Genomic DNA, 13,825 nt, shown 5'->3' with positions numbered 1-13,825 from the left:
GGGATCGCAGGCACTGCCTCCCTGTCCCTCCATCTCTTCTGGACTTTCCTTGGCGACCTTTAATGAGTGAGAGCATTTAATAAGTGAAAGGAGGGGCTTCCTAACATATGTATTTATTCCTAAAGACCCAGCAGATTTTAAGGAGTCCATACTGTCTTCCTGGTGTCGGTACAGTCCATGGTTTTTGCTAACCTCAGCTATGTTAGAACCGTGACATCTTGAAAGCTGTTTTTTTTCTTGCAAAGATGCGTTATGCCAGGCCTTTTTCTGTGAGTAGGTATATCTCCCAATGGATATTTATCAATTACATTGTGTGCTTGAATGAGAGAAATACCATCAATGCCTTGCTGTGACCTTTCTCAGGAAGGCAGCAGCAAAGAAAGCTTTGCACTGCCTTTTCCTCTGAAGACAACCTCTTAGTGCTAAGATGTTAATACAGGCAGGCTGATTTGAGCATTAGTCTTTGTCTGAATATTATCCAGTGGGTTTTAAATGAGTGAAAACCTTCGAAACAGTGACTCAGGAGTCTGATTTCCTGAGTCTCAGGCTCGGTTAATGCCAGTGCAATCAAGCTGTCTAGCTTGAAATCTTACCTGCCACCACTAGAGCTGACTCTGTCCCTGCTAAAACCAATTCTTTCCCTAGGATCGGCTGGAACTTGGTGAACAGTGAATCAGGATACTAAACTGTCAGCTGTTACAAGTTCTGCAAAACACATATAAAAATGTAGATTCATAGTGCAATGCACCTAAGGGGAGGATGTGGGGAAGCATTAGTTTTATCAAGCCTCTCTGTCATTCCAGTCAGAATGAAATGGCTTTAATCAAGATTCTCTGTTCGGGTTTTGGGGAGAAATAGTTACCATGGGTTGGAATAAGTTCTTTTTCTGGCATTTTTTTAAAAAACGAGGGTACTCTGTTGCATGCAGAAAAGGTTAATGTTTATCTAAGGCAAACACTTGTTGCATCCTTTTATTCCCGGGCTAGGAAGGTCTTTGGCTTAGTGAGTCTACTGGAAATCTGTTGTTAGCTTTACTATGAGCAGAAGCAGGCATTTTTGAGAAGCAAGGGATATAAATCAACACATTGTCATGTAGGAAGAGGAGTGTATAAAGACAGCTGAAAGGACCACCTAGCTCCTTTCCTCCCTGGAGACATGCCAGGTCAGCTCACACAAAGGATCCAGTCCTGCACCTCTCCTAGCCCATGGTAATCACCTCCGTTTTCTGATTTGCAAAGCGAACCATGTTGGGTTTCTCCCGTGCACAGCTCTGTTCCTATAAAAGAAAACACACATATTATTATGGCTACTCGGCAGCCAGAGCCTACGTGGGTGGAGGTATCAGTCGCAGACTTGCATTCTTCAGCTTCTTGGGAACACTATATGCTTAACAGAGTATCGGGTTTAACGTCGAGTATCCCTCTTCCCTGGTTCCCTGTGAAAGTGCTTTGCTTTTACAACTTCAGAGCGATAGGCTTTTCACGCTTGGTCGGGTATTCAGCTGCTCTCTCCAGAAATGTTTTTAGTATATTGCTTTGCTTTGCTCTTTGCAAACAAGATTTTAAAGCGTTACACCTGCGGACATAGCTCAGAAAATGATAGCGATCATATTGCTAATGTTTCCTCATTGATACCCTCCTCTTCACCTCTGGAGCTGCTTTCTCCTGGTTTCCCCTTTTCCTCTGCCTCCAAAACTTGTGTGTTATCCACTGAGCAATTTGTTGAGGCTTGCTGTCGCTATCAGTAAAATAAGACCCAAACTGAAGCCTCCCTCATTTGGGACTGTCTCTGCTGCAGATGCCTTTTAATTTCTAGAGCTTGTCTTTTCAGGGTCACTCTATCACAACGGGGGAAAAGGGCTAGTCTGGGAAGGACCTACAACACCATCATTTTTTCCTGTGTTCAGAGGGTAATTTGTTTTCAAGCTGATCTTCTGTGTGACCTCTAGGGAGTCAGGATATTTTCTTTTTTTAATTATTTTTATTAAATAGCACTATGTTTCAGAATGCAGGCCCCCCAAAATAAAATGCTTCTGACCTGCCACACATCTATCTGTGATATCTATCTACACACCATCTTCACATCCTGAAATACTTCTACAGAAATTCTCCCACTGAAGAGAGCACACACTGCTTTTTACATAGACATAAAATAAGGCCTAAAAATTCCATACATTGCTGATTTCCAAATAGTAGCATTAAACTTTGCTTTAACTCACACCAGTATGAATCACAGGCTATTCTTCTATTCATCCAAGTCCAATTATCTTTTAAAAAACAAAACTAACTCCAAATAGACATCTCAAACTAGTTCCTGGATTTAAAGGGGCAGGTTGCCATGCCACTAAACCACTGTTTATTTGTTGAGGTTTTCATCTATAAAAGGATTGAGGTTAATTTTAACTTCCTATTTTACGAAGTCTTGAATTTGAGCATAAAGCTGCTTGTGCAACGGATACAAGTTTAAGCAAGTTCAGAGACCATAAATTGCTATAATCGAGTTTTATGCTTCTTTCATATCACAAGGAGGGAGAAAGTACACCTGTTCAGTTAAAAGATCTAACCATAGCCAATTCACAGACCAAAGGGGAACAGAAGGGGAAAAAAATGCATCCACCACATCACACGTGGTTTAAGTTGAAAGATTGCTTTGTGCCAGTAACAGGTATATAATGACAAAGGGTTTGACCTACACGCACAGAGTAAGGAAATTCAGTTAAATCTGCAAACTCAGCCAACACTTCAACCTTAACTGACTCTTTCCTTTGTACAGAGGGGAAAGGAAAATAAAGAGAGACATGTGGCTGGGCTGGGGTGTTGGTTAAAAAGTTTAAGACTCCTGGTGAACATTTAAATTTATATATGTAATAACTATAAATATATCTATATATTGTGGTTGAGTTTCTTCTAACACTAGCTTGAACCAGATATTTAATACATAATTACTGATTTTACAGTGGTTAATGTTAACCAGACCAGGTAGATCTGTAATTCAAGAGTTTTACAGAAATACGAATTATATGGTTCCTTTACAGTATAATTATTTTCAGGACCAAAAGAAATACTTTAAATGTGTAAGTCATCAGGCCAAGGTATTCTTTTGGAGGCACTAGTGTTGAATTAAGAAATTGCATAAATAAGTCTCTGACTAGTGGGGTTATGAATATAATCCAAGATCTCTCTTTTTTTTTTTCCCAAATTAGCCCAAACAGTATTTCCAACTGGTGATTTATTAATTACACATAAGTTAAAAAAATAAAACAAAGCTATTTCTTCAGTCTAGGGAAAACAAATAATCATTGTAATCACTTCAAGCTACATCTCTCTTGTTCTTTTTACACTTTTATAGACTTAAAGTATCTGAGTTTGCTCACCTCCTGTTTTTCTTTCCTCTTTTTTTTAGTTTTGTAACCTTATATGTTAAGTTTCATCTGGGACTGTGCTTTTATGACTAAGTCTAAAATCCCTGGAAACAAGAGGCTGTAATAAAACTATTGACAGATCTTTAAGCAAAGCAGCAGAATTCACACCAATAGCAAAGCAAGTGAGATCATTTAAAAATCAGCTCTTTGAATTAGCACGGAACATGACGACTGAGTGATTATTTTGTTACAAGTCAGACTTTTGTCTTCCTCCAGGTGCAATACGCTTTGTTTAAGAGACTTTTCAAGGTCCTTGCTATCGTAATCTCGTTCTACCAAAAGCAGCCCAAGTTTATCAGGGTTCCCATGAACTGGTGAAACACGGGAGTGGAGTCAAGGGCAGCGCTTAAGCCCAGGGAATTAAAATGACTTTGTTCCTACTACAACTGTATCCTTCCCTGATTTTTAATATTTCCACTTTTAAATCAGCTTAACAGGCTACAGGTTAATAGAGTCAGAAGCGTTCACAGAGTAGTATGTCAGAGTGAGCTTCAACAGGTCTGTCACTTTTTTCTCCATGTCTTACTACTTCAAAATACAGTTTTGAGGCACTTTGGAGAATCTGGATTGACGTGCTTATAGCTCCCTGCCAAAACCGATAAACAGGCTGTCAAGATTAGGGGCTTGCCAACTCTTTCCATTGTGCAATATGCTAAATGCCAATATTTTTATGTTCTTGTTGGACATGTCTGCGTTTTCTCGTCTTTCTTTAACCTGGCACACTTGCAGAGTGAGTTCACGGTGCTTTAATGGCGTATCGTCCCGTTTCCACTTGATTAACCACCTGACCCCTCCATCCCAAAATACACTCCCCGGCATGTCGAGCGAGTGCCGCCTGAGCTTGGCACCTTTCCTATCGGCACTGCTTCTGCCTCCCCCCAGCCAGTGGAATAGCAGGGGGTGAGTGGTGCCAGCATGCTGGCGGGGAGCGTGGTCAGCGTGGGAGCTGGCAGCAGGTACACCATTTCCGATCAGCATGGCTGAGGCTGTCAAGCTCCCTGACTCCAGCGCTTCTCCTGGAGGTGCAGAAGCCCTCCTGCCCAGGCAATTGAGTACAGTTTTCCCACCATGAGCCTGGTCATATACATTTTGATAGCAGCTAGGGGACATCCTTTTGATGGAGCTCCCCTCCATCGCTCATCTCCTGGGGCAGGAAGCTTACTTGGCGAATGTTTGCCAAGAACCCATTCTGGGTGAGGGGGAACAGATGCTCTTTCTCCTTTCCTCAACTTTCACTGCCAGTAGCCACTGAATATCTCACATGTGGGGAAATGCAGGTGAAGCTGACGCTGTGGTGTGGCCCCAGAGCCTGAGTACTGTAGCCGTGGGGAGGTCACAAGAAGTTTGTTGAAATAGTGATATTTTCCCAAAATATTTTGCAAACCAAATCTGTTTATCTGGACAGTTTCCAGCTGGCTCTATCAAAAAGGAAATTTTATAGAGACAAAATACCTTTTTACTGAAAGTACAGTATGTTTCTTTGATTCACAATTATTCCTCAGCATATAATACTTTTATGTAATGCCATGAGTAACCTCAGTAGTTTTTCTTTCTAAGGGGTACAGTGTCATTAGCAGCAGACTCACCCTGCTGTCTATTTATTGTGTCATAAACAAGCTTACGTCTGAAGAGATGAGCACACAAGCATGTGACCTGGATTAGCACAAGCAAAACAATTCTTCTTGCATTCAGTCTAATAAAAGTCCACTCTGGGAGAAAGCCCTCATTTTCCACACCCTCTACTAACAAATATATATAAACCTTATATTTAACCATGTCTGAGTCCATCCTGCAGCTCTGCAGGCACACATGCTCCCATTATTGTCCAGTTACTTGTGTTGGCCAAACTGGAGTAAGTCTTAGGAAGTTTGCTCTAAAACAAACTAAAAGTAAGTTGCGTAACATCTCTGGCTAGGTGAGACTCCTTATTTTACTGTGAAACAAACACCCTCCATACTTGTATGTTGGAGAATGTTCGTATTGTTATAGTAAATATAGAATATATTATACGTACTAGAGAATATCAGCCTGGTAAAGATATACACAAGATGAGCATAATATAGCTAAATAACCTGCAGTTTCAGAGTGTCCATTTTTAATTGGCAACAACTCTCAGCATCTTTTTTGACTAAGTCATCCTATCCCATGCGGAAATAAGCTCTTTACAGCAAGAGGTATGCCTTCCATTTGATTTGTAAAGTTAGTAATGCTATTTGGGTCAGTAATGCAAACACTAATTTTGACAAGGATAAAATTTTGTTACCATGACACATTATCTCTGCCAAGACTTTGCATATCTACAGGACTGGTTGTGCTGTGACACAAGAGAGGTGGTGATATCCAGCAGCAGCCCAGGAATGAAAGCAGTCCTGAGGAATTCCTTCCATCCAGGTGTCAGATATTTCCTCTCTTCCATCCTTCCATGCCAGAAGCAGGCCACCGTTTTTGCCACTTTGAGATACCATAGGTGGGGTACTGTATTAATAGCAGTATAGGAAGTGTTAGAAAAATCCCATCTAAGGTTCAGATGAAGTAATGACTATCTAGTATTCAAGAAAAAATAATTCAAGCATCAGTGAGTGCAAAGAGGAGCTGTTAGTACGACAAGAGGTATAAAGGTCTTGCTTTAAGGAAGAGATTAGCATAGCCAGGTTTATTTAGCATGCTGAAACAGAGGCTGAGAGGAAATATAATTACAGTCAATAAACACAGCAGAGAGGCTCAACACCAGAAAGGAAGGAGAACCATTTGATCGCTGGATCATAGAATCATTAAGGCTGGAAAAGATCTCTTAAGATCATCAAGTCCAGTCATCAGCCCAACATCACCATGCCTACAAAACCATGTCACAAAGTGCTGGGTTTTGAACGCTTCCAGGGATGATGACTCCAATCCTTCCCTGGGCAGCCTGTTCCAATGCTTCACTACTCTGGGGAATATCACTTGCGCCAATTGGATTTATCTCCTTTCACCACAACTCTCTGGGAGTGGCCATCCAGCCAATTTTTGACCCAATGAAGAGTACATCTGTCTAAACTATGAGTTTCTCAAGGAGAATGCTGTGGAAGACAGTGTCAAAGCCTTTACTAAAATTCAGGTAGATAACATCTACAGCCTTTCCCTCATCCACTAAGTTGGTCACCAGGTTATAAAAGGAGATCAGGTTGGTCAAGCAGGGACTGCCTTTCATGAACCCATGCTGCCACCTCCATGCACTCAAAGATTCATCCCTTTCAGCCACAGATTTGTTCCTATTCCATCTCTTCCCACTGAGGGCAGAGTAAGGTGAAGCAGGCTGTTCCTCATTACCTGCCCACGTTGCAGGCAGCATGCCCAGTTTTGGGGCATAAGCTTTGCTCAAGAGCTTCCCCTTTCTCCTCACATTTAGCTCTAGAAAAAAAAAAGGGCTGGAAATTGTTTAGCTTCTTCATCAACTTAAGGCACTAATGGAAAGAGTTGTGCAATAGTGTTTAATCCAGAAGGTTTCCAAGTGTCGATATATTTAAAAGATACCAATCTTCATATTCCAATTGCCTAGCACTTCATGAGATTAAAAAAAGCAGTAGATAAGGCAACAAATATGTTCCCAGTCCCTGAGCAACATGTCTGCTTACACAGATTTTCCTTGTTATTTTTTTTTTAACTTTTGCCCTTCAGACAGAACATCCTAAAGGATGGCTTTAACTAGAGAAAAAAAAATCTTGGTTTTAAAGCAGAATCTGAGGAGTTTAAAGATCTGTATTTTGTTCTAAGTTTTGTCAAAGTCATTATTTATTTAGAGCTTGATTTTTCACAAGGTATTTAGGAAAACTCAGCAAATGAGAAAGGTGCTTCAGCAAGAATTTTGACAGTGCCAAAACACCTAAGCCCCAGAGAAATCTGCAACAGCTACAGAGAAATTTGGAAACCTCTCTAACTGTCTAGCGTAATCTTTAGGCATCAATAAAATCTAGCAGCTTGTGCCCAGATGCAGTTTTGGTTTTAATTAATCACTCCTTGTCTTTTAGCACATGAGAACATGAGCTGATGGATACTGAGAAACAGAGCTTGCAGGCAAGGACAAGTAGCCCCATTTTAGACAGTGGTCCTCTCTCATTTCTTTTGTTTTGTCATCTTTGACTCAGTGTGCCAAAGTCCCTTCTTCATTATGTCTTTGCACAAGCGGAGCTGCTTTCTGACCCACTGCAGGAATCTTGTGCTGCATTGATGCTACTAGCCTAGTGTCATTGCTCTCAGCAGTCATTGCAATTGCCAGAGAAAAGAGTGATGTAGTCAGGCTCACTTCTTGCTCCTTTAGCTCTGTTGTGGTACAGCAGTGCTAGAGTCACTCCTCTGAGGTGGAGCCTCTGCCGGCTCTTCTCTCCTCATTTCTGGGGCAACTGAGAAGGTTCAGCACTTTCAGGATGGCAGCTTAAATACACTGTACTTCAGGGGACATTTCAATCTGTTGTTGAGATTAGCTAAGTCACTAGGTTCTCTTACTTTTCCATGGAATCACGTGATTCTGACTAACTGCTTCTCTTGCCCAGCATTAAAATCTCACCTCTGGCATCGATGTGCTGAAAATGTCTAAAGCAAGTATCTCTGCCTGCCCCAGAGACAGGTACTCCCACTGTCCTCAGCTTTGGACAGTAACACATGGCTGTGTGTTTGATAGCATTTCAGCATCTGAGACAGCTACTCCCTTTGTTTTGGGTTATTCCTCACTGGCCCTGTAAGCATATTCTTGGCCTTTGAATGGCCCAATTGAGAGGAAGATTAAAAGTGCTGATTGCAAAACTCCAGTAAATAAAATATCTCTCAGTTCTTTATTGATGAACCCAGTTTCTTTCCATAGCATTCTCGTCTTTAATCCCCTCTTGGCAGAACACAACATGTTTTGATACCAGAGCTCAAATTACCTTCCATGGTAAATAAAATAAACAAAAAATAAATAAGAGCTCCTTACCCTAAAAACAAACACCCACTGAAATCAGCTTATCATTTGGCTGATGCTTCCCATGAGCCAGAGTATACCACTTACATTTTGTAATTGAATGTATTTTTTCCCTCAAGTACTCAACTGAGCCTTTCCAGACTTGAAAAGTTGAAGGATTAGAGCAGAGTGACCACCGACTCCCTTACTGTTTGTCATCTAGGAAACAAAGAAGGAGGAAACAAGGAGACTAGCACACAACTTAGTGTTCAAATGTTTATTTCTGAGGTGAAAACGCCACCTCATTATATAAAGCCCACCCGATCTGGTTTGGTGCAGACAGTTGAGTTTGGATGGAGTGAAATCAACACCTCCAGCTCCGCAGGAGGCTGTAGCAGCTACTGGTACTCATAGCAGCCAAGAGACTTTGCATTCAAGGTGACAGGCAGAGTTTCTGCTTTCTTCACCAGTGGGATTTATCCACAAGGCAGGGGGCTCCTTTCAAAGCATCAAGTGCAGACATGCCCTCGTCTCTTCTGCTGCTGTGCCTTTAACAAGATATTGCGTCAAGCAGATCTTCTCTAATAATCCCACATGGTTAGAGGGTTCACAGGGATCCTTTTACATGACTGCGTACACAGTACACCCTTAGCAAACTTAATCATAAGTTTTCCCTGTGTATTCAGTATATTATGACCCCTATAAATGGAGGTTGTTCACATGCAAAGAACAATGGGCTTGGATGTGCTTGGTAAAACAATCAATTACATGGGGAAGTGCGCATTATATAGTCAAACAGACGATCATCTCCATCTGACCATTTTCATTCTATTTATACAACTCTTCTCTTAAAAGCATTGAAAAGCAAAAGCATATAAAATAGATTCATTAAAAAATTGTGGATTTGCTGTCAGTGCCAGTTTGATTTCCAACAATAAATGCCGAGGTCTGTTTCAGAGGTTTACTTGGTTTATCAGTATTGGGCAAGATACTCAGTTCAAGATCAGTGATTCCGAGAGCTTCCAGGATTTGATGCACAGCTGCAGGCACTTTAAAGAAGCCTGGATTTCTGCACAAACAGATGTTTTTAATGTCTTTATTTAGGTACCCCAAAATGGAACTGGATCACTCGGCATGTTTTAGAATATAAATGATTATTTGCATCCTCTGTGTTTTAAATTATTAAAATTATCAGAGCTTTTAGATGTATCTTGGCCAGTTTTGGTTCCCTTAGCTTCTGGCAGATCAAATTCAGGTGATCATTACCAACAAAAGCTAATGAAACCAAAAATCCTTGCATAGTGAAAAGTTGTACATTCATTGCTTTATTCATTGATAAGTTTCCAGTATACAGAGAAGTCACTATAAACGGATGCATCCTTTGGCTTGTAGGAAAGACAATGTTTTGTCAGAAATGATTCTTCAATTTATTAGTGTAGTGATGATTAACAGCTAGCTGAACAAGTGTAATGTTTATGATTATTTGAGTTTTCATTGCATAAGGTTACTGAAGTATATTTAATTTTTAAAAAACCAAGTCCAAATGATGATCCTCATTCTGCAGTAAAGCATGTGAATAACTGCTCAAAAGAATAGTCTGTTTGATATCCTTGAGACCTATATATACATAAGCAATTTTACATGCAAAACCATTTGCAAATCCAAACTCGGTATTAATTAGTTCATGGGGAAAGGTATCCACCAGAAAACAGTGCTGCTCTGCCATACATTATGAAAGTGAATACTTGTATTAACTTGAAAAGGAACCACAGAAAGGGGAGGGAGACATTTCAAGTGAGAATAAACCAAGATTTGCCAACACTCACCTAGATACAAATGGATCGCTAGCGCATGGTCAATTTTATCCTTCCTCTGCAAATAGTTTTCTGAAAAGCTCACTCTCACCTTTTTTCAGCTTTTAAGCACGTGGCCCAGCTAGCAGATCCATCACAGATGGATGCATCAGAGAACCAGCCTGGGATTTGTAGGAGTCAGGGAAGCCTCTTGTAGGTCCCCCTTTCACTCAGCAAGGGACTGGGAGCGCTGTGTCTGTTATGAAATGCAAGAGTCCTGTGTGCTCCCTGCGGACAGAGGAGCTGGGGAATGAAGAAGGGCTGGGATCAACGACAGTTAAAACTGAGCTTCCAGGGCACAGGGATAAACCAGCTGGAGTAGGGCCTTGCTGTCACCAGTGCCTCTGTGGGTCACCCACGAGCCTGAGGTGGCAAGGTGCCACATGGGATCTCTCTATGCACGTGCTGGAGCCCAGGGGAGGAGCAGGAGGCCACCAGCACTGCCCTTTCTTGCCCTCACCAGAGTGACGTGGCTAGACATAGAGCAGGTACTAAATTGAAGCAGGTGATAGAAGTAAAGGCAGAGAGGAGTGTGAAAACAGGTTTTCCTGGAAAAGTGAATGAAACATATCCATGGGAAAAAAAACAAAAAAAAACAAGCAAACAAACAAAATAAAAAAAAGACAGAAAGAAAGAAAAACAGCTGTGCTAATTCTTATGCTTGTTTGATCATGTTCAGAGCCTCCTAAACTTCCATGGAAGGGAACGGTTTTGTTTCAGGAGGGTGGTGCATACTGAGTGTGCGTCCATGTGATTTTTGTATTTGTACATTAAACATTTCCCCAAGATGTAATTCCTTCCCTCCTGCACTTGGAATAAAGTGACTTTACAAGAAGAACTGCCTCCGAACAGCAAGCAAAGGAGGGCAAGATAGGGCAAATGTAAATGTGTCTGAGCTAGCTGCTCCACCCAGCCTCTCATCTTTATATAAAAAAAAAAATTAAAAAAAATTGTTTCCAATAACTGAAACAGGCACGGTCTGATCTGTACAGACGGTCTGCAGGCATCTGCCCAAGAAGCTGACGGTTGGCTGGTACATCCTCATCTGATTTATGTTGTGTGTGTGTTAAGCCTTAAATTGTTGAGTCTTTGGCTGGCTGCAGTGGTATTACTGGATGGTTGGTGTATGTTTTCAGCTCACAGAGCTGGCTCTGATACTGGAGTTGTTGGCACTGAATCAATTCCAATCTCACACCTGTCTGAGACAATGAAGGCCTTGTTGCACACATCTCCACCAAAGGCTGTCATACAACTTATTTTTTACATTGGAAGAAGAAGGAAAAAAAAAAATAAAGGGAGGACTGAGGAAGTACTGTCTCCTCACAAGACACATTCCCTATGCTTGGATGCAACATGCCCCTCTTTTCCTTATGGGAAAATATATTTACAAAACAAAGCCAGTGGAGTACTTACGGAAAGCATAGCTTAACCCTGGCAGTTAAATGTGGCTAAGGCCTGGTCTCCAGGGATATTCTGTAGGACCATGCCTGGTGCTTTAAGCATGGGAGACAGGCACACAGTTTGTCGCCTTCTTGCTGGAAAGTTTACCTCCAGCTGGGTTAGTGCTATTAATAGCTTTTTATCACTGTGCCTAGCACCTGTGCCATTTACCTAGCATTTTGGATCCATTTCTTGAGATCTCTGAGGTTTTGAAAGGTCCTGGGCACAGATGCCAGCATGGGGAAAATCCTCTTCTTCCTGGCGCTGAAGCAGCTCAGCCTGGGTGGAGGATCACTCTGGTTCCAGTCACTATTCACTATTCACTCCCAAGTTGAAGACAGAAGTCTGATCTTTGTCTCGGTCGTCTGACTTTGGCCTTGTGGTCTCCCTTCATTCACTCTTCCTCGTCCAGTTCTGTTGCAAAGATGTCTTAGTTGTGCACGTTCTGGAACCTGTAATGTTTCAGATCCTTTTCCTGCCCTTTCTGTTGCACCCTACTTCCCACTGAGAGTGGGTAGCAGAGGGAGGCAGGGGCTGCAGACCTGTCTCATGCAGAGTTTTTTTTTTCCATTTACTATGTTTATGGCAATTTTTGTGGCAACTCAGACAGGAGGCACGTGGCTAGGCATTTCCTGGGAGTGAGAGCTGCACCCTACTACGGAAACAGCCCGAAAATGCAGAAAGTTCTCCCAGATTCTCCTTGCATACCTGTTTGCCATGTATCAGAAAGGCTAACTGAGCCTCCTGAGTCAGCAGAACTGCTGTGGTGCTCTTAAAAGACTTGGTCCACCTGTCCAGGTTAAAGATTGGTTGTGCCATTTAGTGGCTTTCCCATGTTCTTTTTCTGCTCTTTCTGTTTTGCCACTGCTATTGCTGGTTGCATCACCAGAGCAGACAGGAGTGGGTAGATAGAAGGCTGGGTGGGAGGAGAGGCAAGAAATGCAACACAGTGTTGTGTTCTCGTTCCTTTTCATCCTGACTCTTACTGCAGTCTGTTCTTTTCCCCAAAACGTCTTCTGAGAGGGCAAATCAGAAGGACAAAAGGGGATCGTGAGGCACTGCAACCCTGCTCGTGTCCAGTGAGTTTTGAAAGGTGCACAGTTAGACCAAAAGACAGCTCTTCAGCCAATGTAAGCTGGCCTTGCTCTGCTAATGAGGCCAGCCGAGGATCTGCCCTTACAGCTTGTCAGGGTGGTCTTCAGCATAAAAATAAATGATTAACTGTGTAATGAGTGAATATAAAGACAGAGGGTAAAGTATACTTCTGTTGGTACTTGCATGCCTTTGTTTAAGAATACAGAAAAAGACCCTGCGGTGATGAAATGCAGACAGGAGCATGATGTTATCTCGCACCTGTAAACCTTGCTCTGAGTCCACTGGTGGCCACTATCCAGAACTGCTGAGTTCAGACACACTGGCTTGTACTAAGTAGAAATGGTGCTTTCAGTCTTCAGTAAACAGCATTTTTGCCGCAGGGCCCAAATCCTTCAAACATTTGCCTAGGTAATTGTCTGGTTTTACCTGCTAGTGTCTCATCATCAGCTTATCTGTAAGTTCTGACTGGCTAAATGAGCTTGTGAAGATGGGGGAAGAGCTGGTGGAGAATGGGGGAATAAACCATTTCATATTTAATTCACTGGCAGGAAAGCCTAATGCAAGTGCAGCTAAGCAATCATTTTAGGATCATGTTGGGGAAAAAATGAGTAATACAGCATATTAATTTAAACAGATTAAAGAGCTGCACAAATAAATGAAGGGGCCTTTTGTTTTGTTCTTCTGGCAGTTCCAAAATATCAACAGTTGCAAAATAACTATGGTAAATATATAATTTCTGGTTGAATTTAAATTAATTATTGCAATGTGTTGCCAATTTTTAAAACTGTGAAGATGTAGACATGAAAAATATTTCAGTTAGGGTAATTTCTGAAGTTTTTTTTTCGCTGACCAAGCCCACAATTTACAACCTACAATAACCTTGTTTTTTGCCATTGCACTGGATTTTTACTTCAAAAGTAAATACTTTGTTTGGTTTTATGCTGACTCTTACTTAAATAATTATTTAATATTTGCTTACATATCACCATTATGTTTAGCTCTGAGATTGTTTCTTAAATGGGAATATGTTCCTTTTGCTTATAATGATGACTTGTGATCTTATTCTCCAGGCCACAGCTGTCTGAAACTGCTCGGTTCAGC

At 41.5% G+C, this 13,825-nt stretch overlaps 1 protein-coding gene across 5 annotated transcripts in view; it reads left to right on the top strand.

Moving 5' to 3' along the window:
• Positions 1-13,825, top strand: part of RUNX1 (RUNX family transcription factor 1) — a 172,744-nt gene that overhangs the window by 136,907 nt on the left and 22,012 nt on the right. The window lies entirely within an intron of this gene.

The sequence above is a fragment of the Phaenicophaeus curvirostris genome, chromosome 1 (genome assembly GCF_032191515.1).
Source record: "Phaenicophaeus curvirostris isolate KB17595 chromosome 1, BPBGC_Pcur_1.0, whole genome shotgun sequence".
In the NCBI taxonomy this organism is placed as follows: Eukaryota; Metazoa; Chordata; class Aves; order Cuculiformes; family Cuculidae; genus Phaenicophaeus; species Phaenicophaeus curvirostris.
This window is presented reverse-complemented; position numbering and strand designations above follow the sequence as displayed.